Source organism: Loxodonta africana, chromosome 4 (assembly GCF_030014295.1).
Source record: "Loxodonta africana isolate mLoxAfr1 chromosome 4, mLoxAfr1.hap2, whole genome shotgun sequence".
Classification (NCBI taxonomy): domain Eukaryota; kingdom Metazoa; phylum Chordata; class Mammalia; order Proboscidea; family Elephantidae; genus Loxodonta; species Loxodonta africana.
In genome coordinates this window covers 126,036,396-126,054,837 of record NC_087345.1, presented here as the reverse complement: position 1 = coordinate 126,054,837, position 18,442 = coordinate 126,036,396, and the positions used below count along the sequence as shown (strand labels likewise).

The following is an 18,442-nucleotide window of genomic DNA, read 5'->3' as shown; positions in this document are numbered from 1 at the left end:
AAAGTGGGAGCTACAGATTTGTGACATTTGACAGCATCCTGCCCATAAGAAGGGGCCTTACATATCCACACCCAGGGCCTGAGGGCTGATGGTACCATTCACTCCATCTAGCCACCCATGACAGGGGCCTGAGAAATAGTGGTGCTTCCCAATCCCTCCAGCCAATGGTGCCAGGCACCCAAGAACCAGCTTCACACTCTACACACTCTAGTGGACAGGGATATCCCCTCCATCCAGGCACCCAGTGGCAGCCAACAGTCCCCTGCCTTGCTCCACACGTTGCCCTCCCCCCCCCCACTGAAACAAGAGACCTGTCCCTGCTCTGAACAGTCCCACATAACCCTGCCTGCCTAGGACTGTAGGTGAGAGTTTTTGCACCACATGCTCAGTGACCAATGACTTGGACACCTGCAACCCAAACAACCACACTCCTACAAGAACAGTGAACAGACTCCCAGGCTCACACACCTAGTAGCTGCTCTGACCACCTGGAGACAGGAGGCGAGAGCTTCAGTGATGCCAACAACCAGGTAGCACACATGCTCAACCCACTTGGACATATCAAAACAAAAATACAATAAGTAAATATTATAACTTATTGATGTCTCAGAGACAACAGTCAGTATCAAATCACACAAAGAAGCAGGACGAGATGGCTCCAGCAAGTGACCAAAATAAAGAACCAGAAAATCTTCCAGAGGAAGATAAATCAATGGAACTACCTGGTAAAGAATTAAAAGAATAATACACAGAGCTTTCCAAGAGATCAGGAATGAAATCAGGCAAAACACAGACCAGACCAAACCAAGGAACACACAGACAAAGCAATAGAAGAATATAAGAAAACAATACAAGAACAAACTACAGAAAAAACAGGCTGCTAGACACCATACAGAAACAACAACTAGGAATCCAAAAGATTAACAACAGCCTAAATACAACAGTAAAGAGACAGAGAATGGCAGATTGTGATGGTTAAGATTATGTGTCAACTTGGCTGGGCCATGATTCTCAGTGTTTTGACAGTTTTTCTCTAGAAAACCCAGCCTAAGACAAGAGTGGATAAAAAGCACCATCTATCTATATGCTGTCTATAAGAGACACACCTTAGACACAAAGATGTAAACAAACTAAACTCAAAGGATGGAAAAAAAAATACCAAGCAAACAGTAATCAAAAAAGAGGAGCGGCAATATTAATCTCTGATAAAAGAGACTTTAATGCAACATCTACCACAAAAGATAAGGACGGATACTATGTGATGATTAAAGGGTCAGTACACCAAGAGGACATAACCATAATAAATACATATACACCTAGTGACAGGGCTTCCAAATACATAAAACAAACTCTAACAGCATTGAAAAAAAGAGAAATAGATAGTACAACAATATTAGTAGCAGACTTCAACACACCACTTTCTGTGAAGGACAGAACATTTAGAAAGAAGCTCAGTAAAGATACGGAAGCTCTAAATGCCATAAACAACTCTACCTCATAGACCTATATAGAAAACTCCACCCAACAGCAGCAAAGTATACATTCTTTTCCAGCGCACATGGAAGATTCTCCAGAATAGACCACATTTTAGGCCACACAACAAACCTTAGCAAAATCTAACACATCAAAATGACACAAAGCATCTTCTTGGATCATAATGTCATAAAAATAGAAATCAATAACAGAAACAGCAAGGCAAAAAAAACAAATACATGGAAACTGAACGACACCTTGCTTAAAAACTATTGAGTAATAGAAGAAATCAAGGATGGAATAAAAAAATTCATAAGATCAAATGAGAATGAAAACACATCTTACTAAAACCTTTGGGACACATTAAAAGCAGTGCTTAGAGGTCAATTTAAAGCAATAAACACACACGTTGAAAAAGAAGAAAGGGGCAAAATCAAAATATTAGCTCTAAACTCCAACAAATAGAGAGCAGCAAAAGAAGCCCTCAGGCACAAGAAGACAGGAAATAATAAAGATTAGAGCAGAAATGAGTGAAATAGAGAATAGAAAAACAATTCAAAGAATTGATGAGACCAAAAGTTGGTTCTTAGAAAAGATCAACAAAATTGGCAAGCCATTGCCAAACTAACAAAAGAAAAACAGGAGAGGAAGCAAAAAACCTGAGTAAGAGATGGATGATATTACAACAAGCCCAACTGAAATAGAAAGGATCATAACAGAATATTATGAAAAATTGTACACCAACAAATTTGAAAACCTAGAGGAAATGGACAAATTTATAGAAACATACTACCTGACTGAACTAACACAAACTGAGGTAGAAAAACTAAACAGATTCATAATCAAAGAAGAGATTGAAGAGGTAATAAAAAAAACTCCCAATAAAAAAAAGCCCTGGCCCAGACAGCTTCACTGGAGAATTCTATCAAACTTTCAGAGAAGAGTTAATACCAACAGTACTCAAGCTATTTCAGAGCATAGAAAAGGATGGAATATTCCCAAATTCAATCTATGAATCCAGCATAACCCTGATACCAAAGCCAGGCAAAGACACCGCCAAAAAAAGAGAACTATAGTCCAATGTCCCTCATGAACATAGATGGAAAAATTCTCAACAAAATTCTAGCCAATAGAATTCAACATCATATTTAAAAAAAAATCATGACCAAGTGGGATTCATACCAGGTATGCAGGGATGGTTCAACATTAGAAGATCAATCAACATAATCTACCATGTAAATAAAACAAAAAGAACCACATGACCTTATTAATAGGTGAAGAAAAGACTTTGACAAAGTCCAACACCCATTCCTGATAAAAATTCTCAGCAAAATAGGATAGAAGGGAAATTCCTTGACATAATAAAGGGCATTTATACAAAGCCAACAGCCAACATCATTCTAAACCGAGAGAGAGACTGAAAGCATTCCCCTTGAGAATGGGAACCAGACAAGGATGCCCTTTATCATCACTCTTATTCAACATTGTGCTGGAGGTCCTAGCCAGAGCAATAAGGGAAGAAAAAGAAATACAGGGCATCCAAATTGTTAAGAAGGAGGTAAAACTACCCCTGTTCACAGATGATATAATCTTCTACACAGAAAACCCCAAAGAATCCATAAGAAAGCCACTGGAACTCATAGAAGATCTCAGCAAAGTAGCAGGATACCAGATTGAAATACAAAAATCAGTTAGATTCCTCCATACCAACAGAGAGAACTTTGAACAGGAAATCACCAAATCAATACCATTTACCGTATCCCCCCAAAAGATAGAATACTTAGGAATAAATCTAACGAGAGATGTAACGGAACTGTACAAAGAAAACTACAAAACATTACAGCAAGAAACCAAAGAGACCTACTTAAGTAGAAAAACATACCATGCTTATGGACAGGAAGACTCAACATTGTGAAATGTCAGTTCTACCCAAAGCCATCTAAACATACAGTGCAATCCTGATCCACTTTTCAACAGCGTTCTTTAACGAGATGGAGAAACAAATCACCAGATTTATATGGGAAGGGAAAAGGCCTTGGATAAGCAAAGCATTACTGAAGAAGAAGAACAAAGTGGGAGGCTTCACACTACCTGATTTTAGAGCCGATTATACAGCCATGATGTCGAAACAGCCTGGTATTAATACAACAACAGACACATAGATCAATGGAACAGAATTGAGAATGGAGACGTAAATCCATCCATCTATGAGCAGCTGATATTTGACAAACGGCCAAAGAACGTTAAAGACAGTCTCTTTAACAAATGGTGCTGGCATAACTGGATGTCCATCTGTAAAAAAAATGAAACAAGATCCATATCTAATGCCATACACAAAAAATAGCTCTAAATGAATCAAAAACTTAAATATAAAATCTAAAATGATAGAGATTATGGAAGGAAAAAATACAGACAATTCTAGGGGTCCTAATACATGACATAAATAGGATACAAACCAACAAACCATAACCAATGACGCACAAATGCCAGAAGAGAAGCTAGATAACTGGGAGCTCCTAAAAATTAAACACTTAGGCTCATTAAAAGACTTCATCAAAAGAGTAAAAAGAGAACCTATAGACTGGGAAAAAAAATTTGTCTGTGACATATCTGACAAAGGTCTAATCTCTATAATCTACAAGATATGCCACACTTCAACAACAAAAGACAACCCAATTAAAAAATGGGCAAAGGACATGGACACTTCACCAAAGAAGACTTTCGGGCGGCTAACAGACATATGAGAAAATGCTCACAATCATTAGCCATTAGAGAAATGCAAATCAAAACTACTTTGAGTTAGCATTTCACTGGCACTAAAGCAGAAAATAACAAATGCTGGAGAAGCTCCAGGGAAATTGAAACTCTTATGCACTGCTGGTGGGAATGTAAAATGGCATAATCACTTTGGAAAATGATATGGCACTTCCTCAAAAAGCCTCGAGGAAAATATCAAAATATTAAAAGCCTATGGGGAAAATATTAAACGACCCAAACAATAAAACAAACAAACAAACAAACCTATTGCTGTTGAGTCGATGCTGACTCATAGCAATATTATTAAACGACCCAGGAAGCACTAAAAAAAGATGAAAGGAAAACACAGAATCACTATACCAACCATTTCAGGAGATAGCATATCATCAGGAACCCATGGTACTGAAGGAAGGAGTCCAAGCTGCACTGAAGGCATTGGGGAAAAACAAGGTTCCAGGAATTGATGGGATACCAGTTCAGATGTTTCAGCAAACAGTTGCAGCACTGGAAGTGCTTGCATGTCTACACCAAGAAATTTGGAAGACAGCTACCTGGACAACCGACTGAAGGAGATCCATATTTATGGCTATTCCAAAGAAAAGTGATTCAACCGAATGCAGAAATTATCAAACGGTATCATTAATATCACACCCAAGTGAAATTTTGCTGAAGAGCGTTCAAAAGGGGCTGCAGCAGTATATCGACAGGGAACTATCAGAAATTCAAGCCGAATTCAGAAGAGGATGTGGAACCAGGGATAGCATTGCTGATGTCAGATGGATCCTGGTTGAAAGCAGAGAACACCAAAAAGATGTTTACCTGTGTTTTATTGACTACACAAAGGCATTCAGCTGTGTGGATCATAACAAATTATGGACAATGTTACAAAGAATGGAAATTTCGGAACACTTAATTGTGCTCATGAGAAACCTGTACATAGATCAAGAGGCAATTGTTTGAATAGAACAAGGGGATAGTGAGTGGTTTAAAGTCAGGAAAGGTGTGTGTCAGGGTTGCATCCTTTCACCATACTTATTCAATCTGTATGCTGAGCAAATAATCCCGAGAAACTGGGCTATATGAAGAACAGGGCATCAGGATTGGAAGAAGACTTATTGACAACTTGCGTTATGCAGATGGTACAACCTTGCTTGCTGAAAGTGAAGAGGACTTGAAGCACTTACTGATGAAGATCAAAGAAGATCATAGCCTTCAGTATGGATTACGCCTCAACATAAAGAAAACAAAAATCCTCACAACTGGACCAACAAGTAACACCATGATAAACGGAGAAGAGATTGAAGTTGTCAGGGATTTCATTTTACTTCGATCCACAATCAACACCTATGGAAGCATCAGTTAGGAAATCAAATGACCCAGTGCATTGGGCAAATCTGCTGCGAAAGGCCTCTTTAAAGTGTTGAAAAGCAAAGATGTCACCTTGAAGACTAAGGCCTGATCCAAGCCATGATGTTTTCAATCGTCTCATATGCACGTGAAAGCTGAACAGTGAATAAGGAAGACCAAAGAAGAGTTGACGCCTTTGAATTGTGTTGGTGAAAAGTACTAAATATACCATGGACTGCCAAAAGAATGAACAAATCTGTCTTGGAAGAAGTACAACCAGGATGCTCCTTAGAAACAAGGCTGGCGAGACTGCATCTTACATAGTTAGAACATGTTATCAGGAGGGATCAATCCATGGAGAAGGACATCATGCTTGGTATAGTAGATGGTCAGTGAAAAAGAAAAAGACCCTCAACAAGGTGGATTGATATGATGGCTGCAACAATGGGCTCAGGTGTAACAATTGTGAGGATGGTGCAGAATGGGGCAGTATTTCATTCTGTTTTACATAGGGTTGCTATGAGTTGCAAACGACTCTATGGAATCTAACAACAGCAGGAAACTTGGATGCTTTTGCTTTGGTCCAGTTGTGCTGGCTTCCCCTGTATTGTGTGTTGTTCTTCCCTTCAGCAAAGTTGATACTTGTCTACTATCTCATAAGTGATTATTCTTCCCCCTCACCCCCCACCCTTGTAACCATCAAAGGGTGTATTTTCCTGTGTGTCTTGGTTATATGGTGCTGCTATAATAGAAATATCACGAGTGCATGGCTTTAACAAAGAGAAATTTATTCTCCCACAGTCTGGGAGGATAGAAGTCCAAATTCGGAGTGCCAGCTCTAAGGGAAGGCTTTCTCTCTCTGTCAGTTCTGAGGGAAGGTCCTTGTCATCAATCTTCCCTTGGTCTAGGAGCTTTTCCATGCAGGAACCTCAGGTCCAAAGGACCCACTCTGCTTCTAATACTGCTTTCTTGGTGGTATGAGGTCCCTATGTCTCTCTGCTTGCTTCTCTCTCTTTTATATCTCAAAAGAGATTGGCTCAAGACAAAATCCAATCTTGTACATTGAGTCCTGTCTCATCATAATTTCTGCTAATCCTATCTCATCAATATCATAGAGACAGAATTTATAACACACAGGAAGATCACATCAGATGACAAAATGGTAGACAATCACAATAATGGGAATCGTGGCCTACCCAAATTGATACACATATTTTTGAGGGACACGATTCAATCCATGACACTGTGTGTAAACCTTTTCTTGAGTTCTTAAAATAGTAGTCTCATACAATATTTGACTGACTTATTTCACTCAACATAATGCCCTCCGGATTCATCCATGTTGTAAGATATTTCACGGATTCATCATTGTTCTTTATCATTATCTAGTATTCCACTACGTGTATGATTTTTTTAATCCATTCATCTGTTGCTGTCCATTCAGGTTGTTTCCATCCTGTTGCTATTGTGAATAGTGCTGCAATGAACATGGCTGTGCATATGTCCATTCGTGTTATGGCTCTTATATCTCTAGGGTATATTCCTAGGAGCGGAATTGCTAGATCATATGGTATTTCTATTTCTAGCTTTTTGTTTTTGTTGTTATGTACTGTCGAGTCAGTTTTGACTCATAGTGACCCTATGTACAACACAACAAAACACTGCCTCGTCCTGTGCCATCCTCACAATCATTGAGTCGTTATTATGCTTGTTCCCATTGTTGCAGCCACTATGGCAATCCATCTCTTTGAGGGTCTTCCTCTTTATCACTGACCCTCTACGTTACCAAGCATAATGTCCTTCTCCAGGGACTGATCCCTCCTGATAACATGTCCAAAGTATGTGAGATATAGTCTCTCATCCTTGCTTCTAAGGAGCATTCTGGTTGTACTTCTTCGAAGACAGATTTGTTCATTCTTTTGGCAGTCCATGGTACATTCGATATTCTTCAGCAACACCACAATTCAAAGGCATCAGTTCTTCTCTGGTCTTCCTTATTCATTGTCCAGCTTTCACATGCGTATGATGCGATTGAAAATACCATGGCTTGGGTCAGGTGCACCTTAGTCTTCAAGGTGACATCTTTGCTCTTCAACACTTTAAAGAGGTCCTCTGCAGCAGATTTGCCCAATGCAATGCGTCTTTTGATTTCTTGACTGCTGCTTCCATGGCTGTTGATTGTGGATCCAAGTAAAATGGAATTCTTGACAACTTCAATCTATTCTCCATTTATCACGATGTTGTCATTGGTCCAGCTGTGAGGATTTTTGTTTTCTTTATGTTGAGGTGCAATCCATACTGAAGGCCATGGTCTTTGATCTTCATTAGTAAGTGCTTCAAGTCCTCTTCACTTTCAGCAAGCAAGGTTGCGTCATCTGCCAAAAGAACAAACAAATCTGTCTTGGAAGAAGTACAACCAGAATGCTCCTTGGAAGCAAGGATGAGAAACTATATCTCACATACTTTGGACATGTTATCAGGAGGGATCAGTCCCTGGAGAAGGACATTATGCTTGGTAACGTAGAGGGTCAGTGATAAAGAGGAAGACCCTCAAAGAGATGGATTGCCATAGTGGCTGCAACAATGGGAACAAGCATAATAACAATTTAATGATTGTGAGGATGACACAGGACGAGGCAGTGTTTTGTTGTGTTGTACATAGGGTCACTATGAGTCAAAACTGACTCGACAGTACCTAACAACAAAAACAAAAAGCTAGAAATAGAAATACCATATGATTTAGCAATTCCACTTCTAGGAATATAGTATAGTATGGTATGGTATGGTACTATACGGTATGGTACGGTATGGCATTATTATATATTTCTTGACTTTAAACTACTCAGTATCCCCTTGTTCTGTCAGAACAGTTGCCTCTTGATCTATGTACAGGTTCCTCATGAGCACAATTAAGTGTTCTGGAATTCCCATTCTTCTCAACGTTATCCATAATTTGTTATGATCCACACAATCGAATGCCTTTGCATACTCAATAAAACACATGTAGACATCTTTCTGGTGTTCTCTGCTTTCAACCAGAATCCATCTGACATCAGCAATGATATCTCTGGTTCCATGTCCTCTTCTGAATTTGGCTTGAATTTCTGATAGTTCCCTGTCAATATACTGCTGCAGCCACATTTGAATGATATTCAGCAAAATTTTACTTGGGTGTGATATTATTGATATTGTTTGAAAATTTCTGCATTCGGTTGAATCACCTTTCTTTGGAATAGGCATAAATATGGATCTCTTTCAGTCAGTTGGCCAGGTAGCTGTCTTCCAAATGTCTTAACATAGATGAGTGAGCACTTCCAGTGCTGCATCTATTTGTCAAAACATCTCAATTGATATTCCATCAATTCCTGGGGCCTACACTTTGAGGGACTGAATAGCTGGGCTGGAACCTGGGGATCATGGTCTCCAGGGACATCTAGGTCAATTAGCATAGCATAGTTCAAAATGAAAATGTTCTACATCCCATTTTGGTGAGTAGTGTTTGGCATCTTAAAAGCTTGTGAGTGACCATTGAAGATAAATCTGTTGGTCCCATCCTGTTTAGAGGAAAGGAAAATGAAGAAAACCAAAGACACGAGGAAAATATTAGCCCAAAAGGCTAAAAGACCACATGAGCCAGAGGCTCCACCGGCCTGAAACCAGAAGAACTAGATGGTGCCCAGCTACCACCAATGACTGTCCCAATTGGAGCAGGAGAAAAATATAGAGCAGAATTCAAATTCAAGAAAAAAGACCAGACTTACTGGTCTGACAGAGACTGGAGGAAACCTCAAAACTATGGCCCCCAGATACTCTGCTAACCCAAAACTAAAACCATTCCTGAAGCCCACTTTTCAGACAAAGATTAGACAGGCCTATAAACCAAAAAATAACACACATGAGAAATGTGCTTCTTAGTTCAATCAAATATATGAGACTAAATGGGCAGCTCCTGTCCAAAAGCAAGACAGGAAGGCAGAAAGGGACAGAAACTGGATGAATGGACACAGGGAACCCTGGGGTAGAAAGGGGAAAGTGCTCTCACATTGTGGGGATTGCAACCAATGTCACAAAACAATATGTATACAAATTTTTGAATGAGATATTAACTTAAGCTATAAACTTTCACCTAAGGCACAATTAAAAAAAGAAAGAAGAATATTCTGGGCAGGTTTAACAGTGGATTAGATACTACAGAAGTGACCTTGAAGACATAGAAATAAAAAGCATCCAAAATGAAGCAGAGAGAAAAACAACCGAAAAAAATAACTAATAAACAGAGCATCATTGAGCTGTGGGACAACTTTAAGCAACCTGATATACATATAATTGGAGTCCTAGAAGTGGCAGGAAGAGGGACCAGAAAAAATATTTGGCAAAATAATGGCTACAAATTTTCCAAATTTGACAAAAACTATAAATTCATAGATTTAAAAAGCTCGACAAAACTCAAGCACAAGAAACATGAAGAAAATTATGCCAAGGCAGATCATAATCAAATTGCTTAAAATCAGTGATTAAGAGAAAATACTAAAATTAGGTAGAGGGGAAAAAAGACACATTATCTACAGAAGAACAAAAATAAGAGTGACAGCAGACTTGTAAATAAAGGCAGAAAACAGTAGAACAACACCTTGAAAGAAAAAACCTGTCAATCTAAAATTCTATATTTAGCAAAAGTATCTTTTGAAATGAAGTAAAGATGCACAGATTCTTCCTGTCTAGGTAGTTAATAAGGTGGTACAATGGTTAAGTGCTCTGCTGCTGCCCGAAAGGTTGGTGGCTTGAACCCACTAGCCACTCCACAGAATAAAAGACTGTTGATCTGCTCCCAGAAAGATAAACCCTATGGAGCAGTTTTACTCCATCCTATAGGGTCACTATGAGTCGGAATGAACTTGATGGCATGCAACAACAACAGATAGCTAATAGTGTGTACCAAACCACAGAATCATTTCTTAACATGCACAGGTCTGTGGGTGATCTGGGGTTGATTGATCTTGGCTGGGCTTGCCTGAGCAGCTCTGCTGATCTTGGCTGGGTTTGTTCACTCTTTGTGTGCTTGTGTGTTGTCTGGGATCTGCTAATCTAGGCTGGGCTTGGCTGGGATGTCTCAGCTGGGATGGCTCTACTTCACATAGCTCGTATCCTCCTTTCGTGACTGAAGGCTAACCCAGGGATGTTTTCCTCACGGTGGTGACAGAGAGCAAGCAGAAACACATAAGACTCTTAGGGCCTAGATAGAACTCTGTCATTTCTGCTCCATTCTGTTGGCTAAAACAAGTCAAATGCCTAAACCCAAAGTTAAAGATCAAGGAAATATACATATTCCTTAGTGGGAAAAAGTTACTGGCAAAGGGTGTGGATACACGAAAGCGCAAAAAATTTAGGGCCAGTAATTCAATCTTCTATAACACCAAAGGTAGAAAGTATCTAATTGTCTGTGCTTGGGTCATGAGTTCATTCCTTAACCATTCTTTGTGGTTGGGGTGGGGACATGGTAGTTTTGATTGGCAGCTGCAATTGCACCACATGCTTGAAGTGGGCAAGAAGGTCTGTTCCACAAAAGAAGGAAGAGATGCTGATCCGAAAAGAAAGGGTAAGTGCTGGAAAACAAAACAAGCAATGTCCACTACTATGCCTGTGTGCATTGTCTCATCAGTTCCTACAATCACCCTTTAAGATAGGTATGACTAAGGTCCTTTTTTAATAGTTGAGGAAATTGAGGTTAAGTAGCTTGTCCAAGATGAGACAGTAAGTGGTGGAGTTTTTGGATTAAACAAACAAACAAAAAGGTTTATTTGCTCACCAAAGCTATAGCAATCAAGACATAGTGTTTATTGAAAGGATACACACACACATCAATGGAACAGAATACAGAGTCCAGAAATAGACCCCACACGTGTATTAAAAAAAAAAACAAAAAAAAACCTGTTGCCATTGAGTCAATTCTGACTCATAGCCACCCTGTAGGACAGAGTAGAACTGCCCCATAGGGTTTCTAAGGAGCTCCTGGCGGATTCGAACTGCCAACCAACCATTTGGTTAGCAGCAGTGGGTTTTAACCGCTGCACCACCAGGGTTTCCAAATGTGTATTGGTTTTCCAGTCAGATTCTGACTCATGGCGACCCTGTGTGTGACAGTGTAGAGCTGTGCTCCATGGGATTTTCCATGGCTGTGACCTTTCAGAAGTAGATTGCCAGGCCTTTCTTCTGAAGTGCCTCTGAGTGGATATGAACCACAAACCTTTTGGTTAGCAGCCAAGCACTCAACCGTTTGTGCCACCCAGGGAACTTACACATATACAGTCAAATGATTTTTGACAAAAGTGTAAAGGCAATTCTATGCAGGAAGGGTAGTCTTTTGAATGAATGATGCTGAAACAAATGGACAACCATGTTAAAAAAAACTCAACCCGTACCTTACACCTTATACAAAAATTATCTCAAGATGGATCATAGACCCAAATGTAAAGCTATACAACTTTTTTTAAGAGAAAACATAGGAGAAAACCTTTATGACCTTGAGTGAGGGAAAGAATTCTTAGATCTGACATTAAAAGCACAATCCATAAGAGAAAAAAATTGATACATTGGATTTCATCAAAATAGAAAAAACTTTTGCTTTATGAAAGACTCTGTTAAGAGAATGAAAAGACAAGGAACAGACTAAGGGAAGATATTTGCAAATCCCATATCTCAAAAAGTCCTTATATGCAGAATACATAAGAACTTTCAAAACTTAACAATAAACAATTCAGTTTAAAAAATGGGCAAAATATTTTAACAAATACTTCAGCAAAGAAGATATATAGATGCCAAATTAGCACATGAAATCATACTCAACATCATCAGCAATTAGGGAATTGCAGATAAAACCACAATGAGATAATGCCACATACCTATTAGAATGGCTAAAAACAAAAACAAAACAAAAATGACAATACCAAATGCTGACAAAGATGTAAAGCAACTAGAAATCTTATATATTGCTGGTAGGAATGCAAAACAGTATAATAACTTTGGAAACTAGTTTGCTAGTTTCTTATAAAGATGTACTTACCATATGAGCCAGTAATCCTAGGTATTTATTCAAGAGAAATAAAAATGTATGTTCACACACACACACAAATTGTTCATGAATGTTTATTTCAGCTTTATTTATAATCACTAAAAGCTGGAAGCCCAAATGTCCTTCAGAAATTGAATGAATAAACACACTGTGGTACATCCATACAATGGAATACTACTCAGCAATAAAAAAGGAAAGAACCATTTATACATGCGACAACATGGTTGAATCTCAAATACATCTTGCTAAGTGAAAGCGGCCAGACTCTAAAGGCTACAAGCTATATGATTCCATTCATATGATAATCTCAAAGAGGCAAAAGTAAAGATACCAGGGATTTGGGATGAAAAGAGGTGTTGATTACAAAGAGGCAGCACCAGAGAATTACTTGGGCTGATGTAACACTTCTCTGCCTTGATGGTGGTGGTGGCCTCATGTTGCTGCTTCACTTCCAAGTCAAGAGGAGAGTAAAGATGCACAAATTTTCCTATTCAGAGAGCCAATATTCCAGAGAGAAATCTTAACTTCTACTTTCTGATTAAGTTAAAAGTCATATCTACCAGACGAATTCTCTGCAAGGGCTTTAGATCACCAGTGGAAAATTTCAGAGTCAAAGACAAGCCCTAAATGCCTAGAAAATTCATCATATATAAGGCGTGGGAAGCAGGATGATGGCCCACAAAGATGTCCACATCCTAATCCTCAGAACCTGTGAATATGTTACTTTAAATGGCAAAAGAGGCTTTGCAGATGTGATTAAGATTAAGGACCTTGAGATAGGGACACGAGCCTAGATTATCCAGGTGGGTCCAATCGAATCACAGGAATATTTAAAAGCAAAAATGGAGAACCTTTGTTGGTTGTGGTCAGAGGGAGATATGACTACTGGAGGATGATCAGAAGAAGGAGGAAGGGGGCAAGCCAAGGAATGCAGGCAGCCTTTAGGACCCGGAAAAGGCTAAATAAATAAAAATAAACAGACTTTCCCCTACAGCCTCCAGCAAGGAACGGAGCCTAGCCAACACTTTGAGTTTAGCCCAGTGAGACCCATGTTGGACTTCTAATCCACATAACTGTTAAGATGTTAAATTTGTGTTGTTTCAAGTCATTAAGTGTGTGGTAACTTGTTATAGCAGCAAAAGAAAACTAATAATGAGACTGCGTTATTCGTAAGCACAGGGCGGGGCGGGGCGGTGGTGGGAATTATTAAGAGTAGGGAACTGCCTGATTTCCTGATTCCTCAGGCCTCCACTCTAGGTAGGTGATCTATTTGTTCACTTTCAGTATCAGTAGCATTACCACTGGGATCTGATCCTGGCAGTAAACCTCTGGGGTGCCCTGCCTTAGAACTAGTATTAAACTGGACTCTTCTTACTGGTGCCCAGTGTTACTGAAATCCTTCTCGGGCTCTTGACTTCCTGTTGGCCTCATCCTGACCCCAGTTTCAGACCCCAGTGTCTGCCCCTGCCATGAGGTCCATGCTTCTGATCCACTTTGTTGTTCTTACATGCCATGGAGTTGATTTCTACTCACTGTGACCCAATGTGACAGAGTAGGACGGCCTCACAGGGTTTTCTAGGCTGTAATCTTTACGGGGAACAGATCGCCAGGTCTTTTCTCCTACAGAGCTGCTGGGTGGATTCAAACACGCCGACTTTTCAGTTAGCAGCCGAGCACTTAACCGTTGCTACACTGAGGCTTCTTCCTAATCTGCTCTGCTTGCCCTCTCTCAAATGCCACTACAAACTTGTACCTGTCACCACACACTTACTTCACTCTGACACAGCTTTATCTTCCTTCAACTTCTTGCTTGCTTGGAACTTTATTTTATGCCTGTATGACAGAGGAAAAATACATTAAAATGATGTGCTGGTAATACTTCCTCACTTTCTTGTCTGTAAGGAAGAATGAATCCTTTGTTTACCCAGCTCACTAGAGGGCCTTTGTTGAATTAAGCAGGGCGATTGGCAGTGAGAAGAATTAGAAAGCTGAGAGGAGACCAAAGTGCTTTACCCAACACAAAACGAAGGAGGTATTTGGAAGAAACTTTTATGAGGTGAAGATTAGAGAGAGGAGGAAGTAGAAGGATATGTAAGGAAGAAAGCAGAGATGGATGAGCTACTCTAAGCTGTAGAACATTTGAGGAAACAGAAGGAAATTTAAAGAACACTTAAAAAAGTATTTTATTTTTGGTGAAAATATATACAGCAAAACACGCTCTCATTCAACAATTTCCACACGTAATGTTCAGTGATATTGATTACATTCTTCACATTGTGTCAACCTTCTCTTATCTCTGTTCTAGTTGTTTCGCTCCCGTTAACTTAGACCCACTGCCCTCCCCAGATTTCTCATCTATGCCTTAGTGTAACTGTTGTCCATTTGGTCTCAGATAGATAATTTTTTTTTTAAAGAGTTAGGTACTAAGGGTGACATTCTTCACTTTGTGAGCTAAATTGTTAGTTTAAAGGTGACTTCAGGGGATATAGTTTGGCTTGGAGGTTTAAAGAGTATCTCGGGGCAATAGTCTTGGGGATTCTCCAACCTCAATGGTCCAGTAAGTCTGGATTCTCAAAGAACATTTTAAAGGATGTTTTTCCTATATAATGTGTGGTGTAACACTCTCCTTGCCTCCCTAAGAAACGTTCAGTTGGGTTTGTGGAAGATCGGGTGCCTTAAGTGCTAAGATTGGCATTAAGGCAAGGGCGGTATGACCCAAGAACAACCCAAATAGGGTCAGGCATTCCTTGCTCCTTTCTTTTATTGTCAAGCTCCCTGGACATGAATTCAGGCATATCTGACCTGTGGCACTTGCCGGCCCCTCACTTTCTCAGCCTGAGCCCTCTGGAAGGCAGAGTCTGAAGCAGAAAATCAACTATTGGCCCTTTATTTGCAAGGTGAAAGCCCAGGGTGGTGAGGGGGAGGAAAAAAAGAAAGACAAGGAAAGATGAAAAGCGACCTTTCCAACAGCAGGTCTTTCAGCAGGCATGTTTGTTCAGTGCTCAGGATACTTCAGAAAGGTTGCAAGAAGAAGCTGCAGCTCACAGTAGCTGAAGGAAGGGAGAAAGAAAAGGTCAGTTATCTGCCAGCTGCCTCTTGTCTCCCATTTCCCTTGGTCAAGTTTCACCCTCCAAACCAGTTGTCATCAAGTTGATCCTGACTCGTGGCAACCCCATGTGTGTCAGAGTAGAACTGTGCTCCATAAGGTTTTCAATGGCTGATTTTTTTCAGAAGTGGATAGCCAGGGCTTTCTTCTCAGGTGCCTCTGAGTGGACTCAATCCTCCAACCTTCGGGTTAAAAGTCCAGCGCGTTAACTGTTTGCACCTTACTAAAAAACTACCCAGTGCCGTCGAGTCGGTATGTGGTTTGCACCTTACAAAGAGCTAAACCCCTCACACTTCCAGAAGGTATCTTCTGGCCACTGTGTAATCACTCAGGAAGTTAATTTCACTCCTGGCAGTGTGGCTATTTCCTCCAAGTCTGGAAATGGGGAGCAACTTGCTTGGGTGGGGCACTGACCGAAAGGAAAGAAAAAAAAAAAAAAAAAAAAAACCCAGCCGTTGTGGGAATCTGAGAAGGCTTAAAACATTTGTTTCTGTGACTGAGAAAAGGCTTCATTTAAATCTTGCTCCAAATTGTGAATCTTGTTTTTTAGGTGCAGAACTAGTAAGTGTATACACATAGGGTAAAGACATACGAAAAACCATTCGTGAGAGTGGGAAAACATTCTCTTTTAACTGGTAATGCCTGAGAAATCTTATCTTTAGACTTCCAGATTAGTACCATGACAGTTTCTATCATCTTGCCTTTAAAAAATCAAGTTATTTAGTTACCTGTAATATATACATATACTTTCCTGGTTAAAAACAATTCACACAAAAACTTTCCTTCCAGGCAAAGGGAGCTCCTTAGAGTAACACCTAGCTTTTCTGTGGCCTGTACTAACTGTGCCCCTGGGCTTCAGGAGGGCATGATTTCATTGGCAAATTTGGGGAAAATAAAGTGGGCATGCTCAGCTCATTTCTATCCACTTCCCTCTTTGGAATCCAGCCAGCATGTGGTCCTCTCATGGCACAGGCTGACACTCCCACCACCAGTACAGGCACCTCTGCTCTGGGCCAGCTCTGTTGGGTCTTTCTCACTCTGCAGCCTAGTCCTGGGAAGGTCTTCTGACCTTCTTGTTAAACTACATCCTACAAACCACCTTTATCAGTAATAAAGGTGACAATTTGGCCTTCTTCTGTCTCTATCTTTTTTCTTCATTTGTTTTGAACTAAGAAAAGGAAGGGGAGTTCGATTTATTGGGAATCCCTCCACTGTTCCAACATTTGGTGCACTAGCCAGGAAATTGATATATAAGAAACCAAGAGCGAAATTTGGGAGACTCAAGTGATGATACATGAGGAGTGACTGAGGGTTCTGGAGTAGCCAGGGGTTGGCCTTGTACTTTAACGTGTGTGCAGATATTTTGATCTTGGCAGTTGGCATGGGCTCATATTAGGCCAGGCAAGTTTTTACGGTTGCGCAGTTGGCTCTGAACAGCTGTGGCCTGGGGATAAAGACCTCGGCGAAACCACTCAGAGAGGTAGGAGGGCCTTGGCAAAAGCGCAGGGGCTATGGAAGGGCCTTAGCAGGGACCCACAGACTGAAGGGGCCTTAATAGGCAGGCACAGGTGAAGCAAGGATTCGATTATAGGGGCAAAGAAGCAGTCTTTTCAAATATAGTCCTTTTAGACATTAAGGGAGTGGGAAGCTGTTTACTATTTTTGAACTCTAGGACAGCTGGGTTCTCTATGGAGCACAGAGTGTTAGTGAGATATTAGTTTTCAATGTGTTAGTGCTAGGTCTAAGTGGGCAATGTAAACAAAGAGCCCCACTTTTAGTTCCTCTTAGGTTCTTCTGAACTATCTTCAAAGGCAAAAGACAGCAGTGTGAATGGATGAAGTTTAAATATATGTGGCTCAAGAATCATTTCCTCTACTTGTTCTCAAGGTTGCTAGAAACTGGGTATTTAGGTATGGTGGGGAAGCCCTCCCCAGGTGATACTTCTCCTGGTTGTTGTTGTTATTAGGTGCCATCGAACCCGCCCGACTCATGACAACCCCAATGCACAATAGAACAAAACGCTGCCCGGTCCTGCACCATCCCCGTGATTGCTTGCAGATTGGACTGCTGTGATCCATTCGGGTTTCTTAGGCCTAATGAATTCCACAGAAAAAGCCACTGTGGCAAGGAATAAGAGTGGCTGCTCACTAGATTATGGGGGCTTTGTTGTACCAGAGTTCACCTTCATTGCAGCACTGCAGTCAGGAACCTCCCGTTTAAAGAGGAAATGGAAGTTAAAATGTTTTGAATATCTAGGTAGAAAAGCACAGAACCTCAGATAAGATCTGATAACTGAAGATGTTGGCATCGTGCATTTCTAAACTTTGCAAGAAGGTAACACCCTCTCTAATGCTCTGCCTGATAGCGCTGAAGTTAAGCTATGGCTAAAAGATTTCTGCTAACTGGGCTTAAATGCTGACTCGTTGGCATTGGTCAGCTAGCATCTTGGTGAGGCTGCAGTCCTGGCAATGGTCTTTGGCAACTCGAAGTACTGATTCTGTGTGTGCAATTTTGCTTGAGGTAACTGCTAGGAATTGGCTTGCTTTCTGAATGTGCTGAGTGTACAGACAGTGCTGTGATCATTTTACATGTCCTACTAAATCTTTGGAGCCCTGGTGACCTAGTGGTTCAGAGTGTGGCTGCTAACCAAAAGGTCAGCAGTTCAAATCCACCAGCTGCTCCTTGGAAAC

General features: G+C 40.4%; 1 protein-coding gene across 8 annotated transcripts in view; it reads left to right on the top strand.

Annotated features, from left to right (window-relative positions):
- Nucleotides 1-18,442, top strand: part of APOLD1 (apolipoprotein L domain containing 1) — a 54,207-nt gene that overhangs the window by 20,176 nt on the left and 15,589 nt on the right. The gene's annotated exons all lie outside the window — the stretch shown is intronic.